The following is an 11,459-nucleotide window of genomic DNA, read 5'->3' as shown; positions in this document are numbered from 1 at the left end:
TATACACTATATAAATCCATAGATAGATAGAAGCAGGGCTCGCTCTGTTTATACACTATATAAATCCATAGATAGAAGCAGGGCTCGCTCTGTTTATACACTATATAAATCCATAGATAGATAGAAGCAGGGCTCGCTCTGTTTATACACTATATAAATCCATAGATAGATAGAAGCAGGACTCGCTCTGTTTATACACTATATAAATCCATAGATAGAAGCAGGGCTTGCTCTGTTTATACACTATATAAATCCATAGATAGATAGAAGCAGGGCTCGCTCTGTTTATACACTATATAAATCCATAGATAGATGGAAGCAGGGCTCACTCTGTTTATACACTATATAAATCCATAGATAGAAGCAGGGCTCGCTCTGTTTATACACTATATAAATCCATAGATAGAAGCAGGGCTCGCTCTGTTTATACACTATATAAATCCATAGATAGAAGCAGGGCTCGCTCTGTTTATACACTATATAAATCCATAGATAGATAGAAGCAGGACTCGCTCTGTTTATACACTATATAAATCCATAGATAGAAGCAGGGCTCGCTCTGTTTATACACTATATAAATCCATAGATAGAAGCAGGGCTCGCTCTGTTTATACACTATATAAATCCATAGATAGATAGAAGCAGGGCTCGCTCTGTTTATACACTATATAAATCCATAGATAGATAGAAGCAGGACTCGCTCTGTTTATACACTATATAAATCCATAGATAGAAGCAGGGCTCGCTCTGTTTATACACTATATAAATCCATAGATAGATAGAAGCAGGGCTCGCTCTGTTTATACACTATATAAATCCATAGATAGAAGCAGGGCTCGCTCTGTTTATACACTATATAAATCCATAGATAGAAGCAGGGCTCGCTCTGTTTATACACTATATAAATCCATAGATGGATAGAAGCAGGACTCGCTCTGTTTATACACTATATAAATCCATAGATAGATAGATATCCGTATATGTGGAGAGACAGAGGGAAAACGACAAAACAGCCGATAGTGTGATATAGCCAGGATCCAGTGATAAAATGAGTAAAATAAAGGGAATAAACTCACATTTGAGAGAGCTCTAACCAGTTCTGGGGTGAAGGGCGTGTAGCGGTATGATCCCCGCTAAAGGATATAATGGAGAGGTGCGTCCGTCAATCCGGTCTGACTTTTGGATTGCTTGAGTACAGGATACAGTAAAATAGAATCAAAATGCCAGGGAAAATAAAAAAGTGCATATAAAATACAATTAAAAAAAAGAAGAAGTACAGGAAAGTTGTAACCAAAAAACTTTTATTGTTTAAAATACACAATTAAAACCATTAACGCGTTTCACCTTATGAGGCTTTGTCTATACCATTCTCAAATGTTATTACCTTTTACTAATTTTATCACTGGATCCTGGCTATATCACACTATCGGCTGTTTTGTCGTTTTCCCTCTGTCTCTCCACATATACGGATATTGTAACCATCCGGACGGATCAACTCCTGAGGATTGCACCCCTACCTTATCGTGATATGTTAGTGAGACTTTTTATATGACCTTTATATGAATATTTTATTATCCTCCACTGTTCTATTATCAATACAGGCCTACTTGTTTGTTGTACTTTCATTTAGACCATTTGGTATGGTGCTTATTGTTATTAGCCCTAGGCGCAGCCCTCACCTCTGTTATATTTTGCATCTTGTTTTATAAGGGTCTTGAGGGATTCCCTTGTTTGGGTTGCTGCCCTTCAGTTTGTTATCTAGCGCGGACTCTTCCCCCTTCCCTCAGATTATACACTATATAACTCCATAGATAGAAGACAGAGTGCCTTGTGACAGGGTGAGATTATAACAGAGTGCCGTGTGACAGGGTGAGATTATATCAGAGTGTCGTCTGATAGGGTGAGATTATATCAAAGTGCTGTGTGACAGGGTGAGATTATATCAGAGAGTGCTGTGTGATAGGGTGAGATTATATCAGAGTGCCGTTTGATAGGGTGAGATTATAACAGAGAGTGCCGTGTGATAGGGTGAGATTATATCAGAGAGTGCCGTGTGATAGGGTGAGATTATAACAGAGAGAGCCGTGTGATAGGGTGAGATTATATCAGAGTGCTGTGTGATAGGGTGAGATTATAACAGAGTGCCGTGTGATAGGGTGAGATTATATCAGAGTGCTGTGTGACAGGGTGAGATTATAACAGAGAGAGCCGTGTGATAGGGTGAGATTATATCGGAGAGTGCTGTGTGATAGGGTGAGATTATATCAGAGTGCCGTGTGATAGGGTGAGATTATATCAGAGTGCTGTGTGATAGGGTGAGATTATATCAGAGTGCCGTGTGATAGGGTGAGATTATATCAGAGTGCCGTGTGATAGGGTGAGATTATATCAGAGTGCTGTGTGATAGGGTGAGATTATATCAGAGAGAGCCGTGTGATAGGCTGAGATTATATTAGAGAGTGCCGTGTGATAGGGTGAGATTATATCAGAGTGCTGTGTGATAGGGTGAGATTATATCAGAGTGTTGTGTGATAGGGTGAGATTATAGCAGAGTGCTGTGTGACAGGGTGAGATTATATCAGAGAGTGCCGTGTGATAGGGTGAGATTATATCAGAGTGCTGTGTGATAGGGTGAGATTATATCAGAGTGCTGTGTGATAGGGTGAGATTATATCAGAGTGCTGTGTGATAGGGTGAGATTATATCAGAGAGGCAGTCTCTCTCCTCTATGAACCTGAGGGTGCAGTCTCTCTCCTCTATGAACCTGAGGGTGCAGTCTCTTTCCTCTATGAACCTGAGGGAGCAGTCTCTTTCCTCTATGAACCTGAGGGTGCAGTCTCTTTCCTCTATGAACCTGAGGGTGCAGTCTCTCTCCTCTATGAACCTGAGGGTGCAGTCTCTCTCTCATCTATGAACCTGAGGGTGCAGTCTCTCTCCTCTATGAACCTGAGGGTGCAGTCTCTCTAGTCTATTAACCTAAGGGTGCAGTCTCTCTCTTCTATGAACCTGAGGGTGCAGTCTCTCTCCTCTTTCTTCTCTAGGAACCTGAGGGTGCAGTCTCTCTCCTCTATGAACCTGAGGGTGCAGTCTCTCTCGTCTATAAACCTGAGGGTGCAGTCTCTCTCGTCTATGAACCTGAGGGTGCAGTCTCTCCCCTCTTTCTCCTCTATGAACCTGAGGGAGCAGTCCTCTATAAACCTGAGGGAGAAGTCTCTCTCTCCTCTATGAACCTGAGGGTGCAGTCTCTCTCCTCTATGAACCTAAGGGTGCAGTCTCTCTCCTCTATGAACCTGAGGGTGCAGTCTCTCTCCTCTATGAACCTGAGGGAGCAGTCTCTTTCCTCTATGAACCTGAGGGAGCAGTCTCTTTCCTCTATGAACCTGAGGGTGCAATCTCTCTCTCCTCTATGAACCTGAGGGTGCAGTCTCTCTCTCCTCTATGAACCCGAGGGTGCAGTCTCTCTCTCCTCTATGAACCCGAGGGTGCAGTCTCTCTCTCCTCTATGAACCTGAGGGTGCAGTCTCTCTCCTCTATTGTGGTGGAATTTCGGTAAAAATAAATTTAGTAGGCCGAGATTACCACGTGGCATGTGTACGTGCATATGCTGACGTATCGATCAGTTAGTTGCACGTGGCAAGATACGATCAGTAGTGTACGGAGCATGTGCAAGAATACAGGATGTAGTATTCCCCTCCTCCATTGTGCTGGACAGGCCATGCGGTCAAGCAGGAAGTTAATTCTTATTTGTATTGATTGGTCAAGAGAATGTGCGGGTGGAGCTTAATATGGGAGGAGTTATGTGCCTATATAAGGAGCCTGCACTATTGTCCGGGGCTCAGAACTTGTTGTATTTTGGTGACATTAGTCCCTCTGAGTCCCGATCGGTGAACCGAATAAAGAATCTCTTCCTTCCTGAAGAAACCTGTGTCCATCTCTCTGTGCTTGGCTTCCGTCAGTTTCTCCGGTATCACTATGAACCTGAGGGTGCAGTCTCTTTCCTCTATGAACCTGAGGGAGCAGTCTCTTTCCTCTATGAACCTGAGGGTGCAGTCTCTTTCCTCTATGAACCTGAGGGTGCAGTCTCTTTCCTCTATGAACCTGAGGGTGCAGTCTCTCTCCTCTATGAACCTGAGGGTGCAGTCTCTCTCCTCTATGAACCTGAGGGTGCAGTCTCTCTCTCCTCTATGAACCTGAGGGTGCAGTCTCTCTCTCCTCTATGAACCTGAGGGTGCAGTCTCTCTCCTCTATGAACCTGAGGGTGCAGTCTCTCTAGTCTATTAACCTAAGGGTGCAGTCTCTCTCTTCTATGAACCTGAGGGTGCAGTCTCTCTCCTCTTTCTTCTCTATGAAGCTGAGGGTGCAGTCTCTCTCCTCTATGAACCTGAGGGTGCAGTCTCTCTCGTCTATGAACCTGAGGGTGCAGTCTCTCTCGTCTATGAACCTGAGGGTGCAGTCTCTCTCGTCTATGAACCTGAGGGTGCAGTCTCTCCCCTCTTTCTCCTCTATGAACCTGAGGGAGCAGTCTCTGTCCTCTATAAACCTGAGGGAGCAGTCTCTCTCTCCTCTATGAACCTGAGGGTGCAGTCTCTCTCCTCTATGAACCTAAGGGTGCAGTCTCTCTCCTCTATGAACCTGAGGGTGCAGTCTCTCTCCTCTATGAACCTGAGGGTGCAGTCTTTCTCCTCTATGAACCTGAGGGTGCAGTCTCTTTCCTCTATGAACGTGAGGGTGCAGTCTCTCTCCTCTATGATCCTGATGGTGCAGTCTCTCTCCTCTATGAACCTGAGGGTGCAGTCTCTTTCCTCTATGAACCTGAGGGTGCAGTCTCTTTCCTCTATGAACCTGAGGGTGCAGTCTCTCTCCTCTATGATCCTGAGGGTGCAGTCTCTCTCCTCTATGAACCTGAGGGTGCAGTCTCTTTCCTCTATGAACCTGAGGGTGCAGTCTCTTTCCTCTATGACCCTGAGGGAGCAATCTCTCTCCTCTATGAACCTGAGGGTGCAATATCTTTCCTCTATGAACTTGAGGGAGCAGTCTCTCTTCTCCATGAACCTGAGGGTGTAGTCTCTCTCATCTATGAACCCGAGGGTGCAGTCTCTCTCGTCTTACTCCTCTATGAACCTGAGGGTGCAGCCTCTCCTTTATGAACCTGAGGGTGCAGTCTCTCTCCTCCATAAACCTGAGGGTGCAGTCTCTCTCCTCTATGAACCTGAGGGTGCAGTCTCTCTCCTCTATGAACCTGAGGGTGCAGTCTCTTTCCTCTATGAACCTGAGGGAGCAGTCTCTTTCCTCTATGAACCTGAGGGAGCAATCTCTCTCCTCTATGAACCTGAGGGTGCGGTCTCTCTCCCCTATGAACCTGAGGGTGCAGTCTCTTTCATCTATGAACCCGAGGGTGCAGTCTCTCTTTCCTCTATGAACCTGAGGGTGCAGTCTCTCTCCTCTATAAACCTGAGGGTGCAGTCTCTTTTCTCTATAAACCTGTGGGAGCAGTCTCTCTCCTCTACGAACCTGAGGATGCAGTCTCTTTCTTCTATGAACTTGAGGGAGCAGTCTCTCTCCTCCATGAACCTGAGGGTGTAGTCTCTCATCTATGAACCCAAGGGTGCAGTCTCTCTCGTCTTACTCCTCTATGAACCTGAGGGTGCAGTGTCTCTCCTCTATGAACCTGAGGGAGCAGTCTCTTTCCTCTATAAACCTGAGGGAGCAGTCTCTCTTCTCTATGAACCTGTGGGGGACAGTCTCTCTCCTCTATGAACCTGAGGGTGCAGTCTCTCTCCTCTATGAACCTGAGGGAGCAGTCTCTCTACTCTATGAACGTGAGGGTGCAGTCTCTTTCATCTATGAACCCGAGGGTGCAGTCTCTCTTTCCTCTATGAACCTGAGGGTGCAGTCTCTCTCCTCTATGAACCTGAGGGTGCAGTCTCTTTCCTCTAGAAACCTGTGGGAGCAGTCTCTCTCCTCTACGAACCTGAGGGTGCAGTCTCTCTCCTCTATGAACGTGAGGGTGCAGTCTCTTTCCTCTATGAACTTGAGGGAGCAGTCTCTCTCCTCCATGAACCTGAGGGTGTAGTCTCTCTCATCTATGAACCTGAGGGTGTAGTCTCTCTCCTCTATGAACCTGAGGGTGCAGTCTCTCTTTCCTCTATGAACCTGAGGGAGCAGTCTCTCTCCTCTATGAACCTGAAGGTGCAGTCTCTCTCCTCTATGAACCTGATGGTGCAGTCTCTCTCCTCTATGAACCTGAAGGTGCAGTCTCTTTCCTCTATGAACTTGAGGGAGCAGTCTCTTTCCTCTATGAACCTGAGGGTGCAGTCTCTTTCCTCTATGAACCTGAGGGTGCAGTCTCTTTCCTCTATGAACCTGAGGGTGCAGTCTCTTTCATCTATGAACCCGAGGGTGCAGTCTCTCTTTCCTCTATGAACCTGAGGGTGCAGTCTCTCTCCTCTATGAACGTGAGGGTGCAGTCTCTTTCCTCTATGAACTTGAGGGAGCAGTCTCTCTCCTCCATGAACCTGAGGGTGTAGTCTCTCTCATCTATGAACCTGAGGGTGTAGTCTCTCTCCTCTATGAACCTGAGGGTGCAGTCTCTCTTTCCTCTATGAACCTGAGGGAGCAGTCTCTCTCCTCTATGAACCTGAAGGTGCAGTCTCTCTCCTCTATGAACCTGATGGTGCAGTCTCTCTCCTCTATGAACCTGAAGGTGCAGTCTCTTTCCTCTATGAACCTGAGGGAGCAGTCTCTTTCCTCTATGAACCTGAGGGTGCAGTCTCTTTCCTCTATGAACCTGAGGGTGCAGTCTCTTTCCTCTATGAACCTGAGGGTGCAGTCTCTCTCCTCTATGAACCTGAGGGTGCAGTCTCTCTCCTCTATGAACCTGAGGGTGCAGTCTCTCTCTCCTCTATGAACCTGAGGGTGCAGTCTCTCTCTCCTCTATGAACCTGAGGGTGCAGTCTCTCTCCTCTATGAACCTGAGGGTGCAGTCTCTCTAGTCTATTAACCTAAGGGTGCAGTCTCTCTCTTCTATGAACCTGAGGGTGCAGTCTCTCTCCTCTTTCTTCTCTATGAAGCTGAGGGTGCAGTCTCTCTCCTCTATGAACCTGAGGGTGCAGTCTCTCTCGTCTATGAACCTGAGGGTGCAGTCTCTCTCGTCTATGAACCTGAGGGTGCAGTCTCTCTCGTCTATGAACCTGAGGGTGCAGTCTCTCCCCTCTTTCTCCTCTATGAACCTGAGGGAGCAGTCTCTGTCCTCTATAAACCTGAGGGAGCAGTCTCTCTCTCCTCTATGAACCTGAGGGTGCAGTCTCTCTCCTCTATGAACCTAAGGGTGCAGTCTCTCTCCTCTATGAACCTGAGGGTGCAGTCTCTCTCCTCTATGAACCTGAGGGTGCAGTCTTTCTCCTCTATGAACCTGAGGGTGCAGTCTCTTTCCTCTATGAACGTGAGGGTGCAGTCTCTCTCCTCTATGATCCTGATGGTGCAGTCTCTCTCCTCTATGAACCTGAGGGTGCAGTCTCTTTCCTCTATGAACCTGAGGGTGCAGTCTCTTTCCTCTATGAACCTGAGGGTGCAGTCTCTCTCCTCTATGATCCTGAGGGTGCAGTCTCTCTCCTCTATGAACCTGAGGGTGCAGTCTCTTTCCTCTATGAACCTGAGGGTGCAGTCTCTTTCCTCTATGACCCTGAGGGAGCAATCTCTCTCCTCTATGAACCTGAGGGTGCAATATCTTTCCTCTATGAACTTGAGGGAGCAGTCTCTCTTCTCCATGAACCTGAGGGTGTAGTCTCTCTCATCTATGAACCCGAGGGTGCAGTCTCTCTCGTCTTACTCCTCTATGAACCTGAGGGTGCAGCCTCTCCTTTATGAACCTGAGGGTGCAGTCTCTCTCCTCCATAAACCTGAGGGTGCAGTCTCTCTCCTCTATGAACCTGAGGGTGCAGTCTCTCTCCTCTATGAACCTGAGGGTGCAGTCTCTTTCCTCTATGAACCTGAGGGAGCAGTCTCTTTCCTCTATGAACCTGAGGGAGCAATCTCTCTCCTCTATGAACCTGAGGGTGCGGTCTCTCTCCCCTATGAACCTGAGGGTGCAGTCTCTTTCATCTATGAACCCGAGGGTGCAGTCTCTCTTTCCTCTATGAACCTGAGGGTGCAGTCTCTCTCCTCTATAAACCTGAGGGTGCAGTCTCTTTTCTCTATAAACCTGTGGGAGCAGTCTCTCTCCTCTACGAACCTGAGGATGCAGTCTCTTTCTTCTATGAACTTGAGGGAGCAGTCTCTCTCCTCCATGAACCTGAGGGTGTAGTCTCTCATCTATGAACCCAAGGGTGCAGTCTCTCTCGTCTTACTCCTCTATGAACCTGAGGGTGCAGTGTCTCTCCTCTATGAACCTGAGGGAGCAGTCTCTTTCCTCTATAAACCTGAGGGAGCAGTCTCTCTTCTCTATGAACCTGTGGGGGACAGTCTCTCTCCTCTATGAACCTGAGGGTGCAGTCTCTCTCCTCTATGAACCTGAGGGAGCAGTCTCTCTACTCTATGAACGTGAGGGTGCAGTCTCTTTCATCTATGAACCCGAGGGTGCAGTCTCTCTTTCCTCTATGAACCTGAGGGTGCAGTCTCTCTCCTCTATGAACCTGAGGGTGCAGTCTCTTTCCTCTAGAAACCTGTGGGAGCAGTCTCTCTCCTCTACGAACCTGAGGGTGCAGTCTCTCTCCTCTATGAACGTGAGGGTGCAGTCTCTTTCCTCTATGAACTTGAGGGAGCAGTCTCTCTCCTCCATGAACCTGAGGGTGTAGTCTCTCTCATCTATGAACCTGAGGGTGTAGTCTCTCTCCTCTATGAACCTGAGGGTGCAGTCTCTCTTTCCTCTATGAACCTGAGGGAGCAGTCTCTCTCCTCTATGAACCTGAAGGTGCAGTCTCTCTCCTCTATGAACCTGATGGTGCAGTCTCTCTCCTCTATGAACCTGAAGGTGCAGTCTCTTTCCTCTATGAACTTGAGGGAGCAGTCTCTCTCCTCCATGAACCTGAGGGTGTAGTCTCTCTCATCTATGAACCTGAGGGTGTAGTCTCTCTCCTCTATGAACCTGAGGGTGCAGTCTCTCTTTCCTCTATGAACCTGAGGGAGCAGTCTCTCTCCTCTATACACCTGAGGGAGCAGTCTCTTTCCTCTATGAACCTGAGGGAGCAGTCTCTCTCCTCTATGAACCTGAGGGAGCAGTCTCTCTCCTCTATGAACCTGAGGGAGCAGTCTCTCTCTCCTCTATGAACCTGAGGGAGCAGTCTCTCTCCTCTATGAACCTGAGGGAGCAGTCTCTCTCCTCTATGAACCTGAGGGAGCAGTCTCTCTCCTCTATGAACCTGAGGGAGCAGTCTCTCTCCTCTATGAACCTGAGGGAGCAGTCTCTCTCCTCTATGAACCTGAGGGTGCAGTCTCTCTCTTCTCTCTCCTCTATGAACCTGAGGGTGCAGTCTCTCTCTTCTCTCTCCTCTAAGAACCTGAGGGTGCAGTCTCTCTCCTCTAAGAACCTGAGGGTGCAGTCTCTCTCCTCTCTTTCCTCTATAAACCTGAGGGTGCAGTCTCTTTCCTCTATGAACCTGAGGGTGCAGTCTCTCTCTTCTCTATGAACCCGAGGGTGCAGTCTCTCTCTCCTCTATGAACCTGAGGGAGCAGTCTCTCTCCTCTATGAACCTGGGGGAGCAGTCTCTCTCCGCTATGAACCTGAGGGTGCAGTCTCTCTCCTCTCTTTCCTCTATGAACCCAAGGGTGCAGTCTCTCTCCTCTCTTTCCTCTATGAACTTGAGGGTGCAGTCTCTTTCCTCTATGAACCTGAGGGTGCAGTCTCTCTCTCCTCTATGAACCTGAGGGTGCAGTCTCTCTCTCCTCTATGAACCTGAGGGTGCAGTCTCTCTCTTCTCTCTCCTCTAAGAACCTGAGGGTGCAGTCTCTCTCCTCTATGAACCTGAGGGTGCAGTCTCTCTTTCCTCTATGAACCTGAGGGAGCAGTCTCTCTCCTCTATACACCTGAGGGAGCAGTCTCTTTCCTCTATGAACCTGAGGGAGCAGTCTCTCTCCTCTATGAACCTGAGGGAGCAGTCTCTCTCCTCTATGAACCTGAGGGAGCAGTCTCTCTCTCCTCTATGAACCTGAGGGAGCAGTCTCTCTCCTCTATGAACCTGAGGGAGCAGTCTCTCTCCTCTATGAACCTGAGGGAGCAGTCTCTCTCCTCTATGAACCTGAGGGAGCAGTCTCTCTCCTCTATGAACCTGAGGGAGCAGTCTCTCTCCTCTATGAACCTGAGGGTGCAGTCTCTCTCTTCTCTCTCCTCTATGAACCTGAGGGTGCAGTCTCTCTCTTCTCTCTCCTCTAAGAACCTGAGGGTGCAGTCTCTCTCCTCTAAGAACCTGAGGGTGCAGTCTCTCTCCTCTCTTTCCTCTATAAACCTGAGGGTGCAGTCTCTTTCCTCTATGAACCTGAGGGTGCAGTCTCTCTCTTCTCTATGAACCCGAGGGTGCAGTCTCTCTCTCCTCTATGAACCTGAGGGAGCAGTCTCTCTCCTCTATGAACCTGGGGGAGCAGTCTCTCTCCGCTATGAACCTGAGGGTGCAGTCTCTCTCCTCTCTTTCCTCTATGAACCCAAGGGTGCAGTCTCTCTCCTCTCTTTCCTCTATGAACTTGAGGGTGCAGTCTCTTTCCTCTATGAACCTGAGGGTGCAGTCTCTCTCTCCTCTATGAACCTGAGGGTGCAGTCTCTCTCTCCTCTATGAACCTGAGGGTGCAGTCTCTCTCTTCTCTCTCCTCTAAGAACCTGAGGGTGCAGTCTCTCTCCTCTAAGAACCTGAGGGTGCAGTCTCTCTCCTCTCTTTCCTCTATAAACCTGAGGGTGCAGTCTCTTTCCTCTATGAACCTGAGGGTGCAGTCTCTCTCTTCTCTATGAACCCGAGGGTGCAGTCTCTCTCTCCTCTATGAACCTGAGGGAGCAGTCTCTCTCCTCTATGAACCTGGGGGAGCAGTCTCTCTCCGCTATGAACCTGAGGGTGCAGTCTCTCTCCTCTCTTTCCTCTATGAACCCAAGGGTGCAGTCTCTCTCCTCTCTTTCCTCTATGAACTTGAGGGTGCAGTCTCTTTCCTCTATGAACCTGAGGGTGCAGTCTCTCTCTCCTCTATGAACCTGAGGGTGCAGTCTCTCTCTCCTCTATGAACCTGAGGGTGCAGTCTCTCTCCTCTATGAACCTGAGGGTGCAGTCTCTCTCCTCTATAAGCCTGAGGGTGCAGTCGCTCTCCTCTATGAACCCGAGGGAGCAGTCTCTTTCCTCTATAAACCTGAGGGAGCAGTCTCTCTTCTCTATAAACCCGAGGGTGCAGTCTCTCTTTCCTCTATGAACCTAAGGAAGCAGTCTCTCTCCTCTATGATCCAATAACCAAAAGCGCTAAAATATTATTTTGTGTATATGGTTAGTATA

Source organism: Pelobates fuscus, chromosome 8, assembly GCF_036172605.1.
Source record: "Pelobates fuscus isolate aPelFus1 chromosome 8, aPelFus1.pri, whole genome shotgun sequence".
Classification (NCBI taxonomy): Eukaryota; Metazoa; Chordata; class Amphibia; order Anura; family Pelobatidae; genus Pelobates; species Pelobates fuscus.
This window is presented reverse-complemented; position numbering follows the sequence as displayed.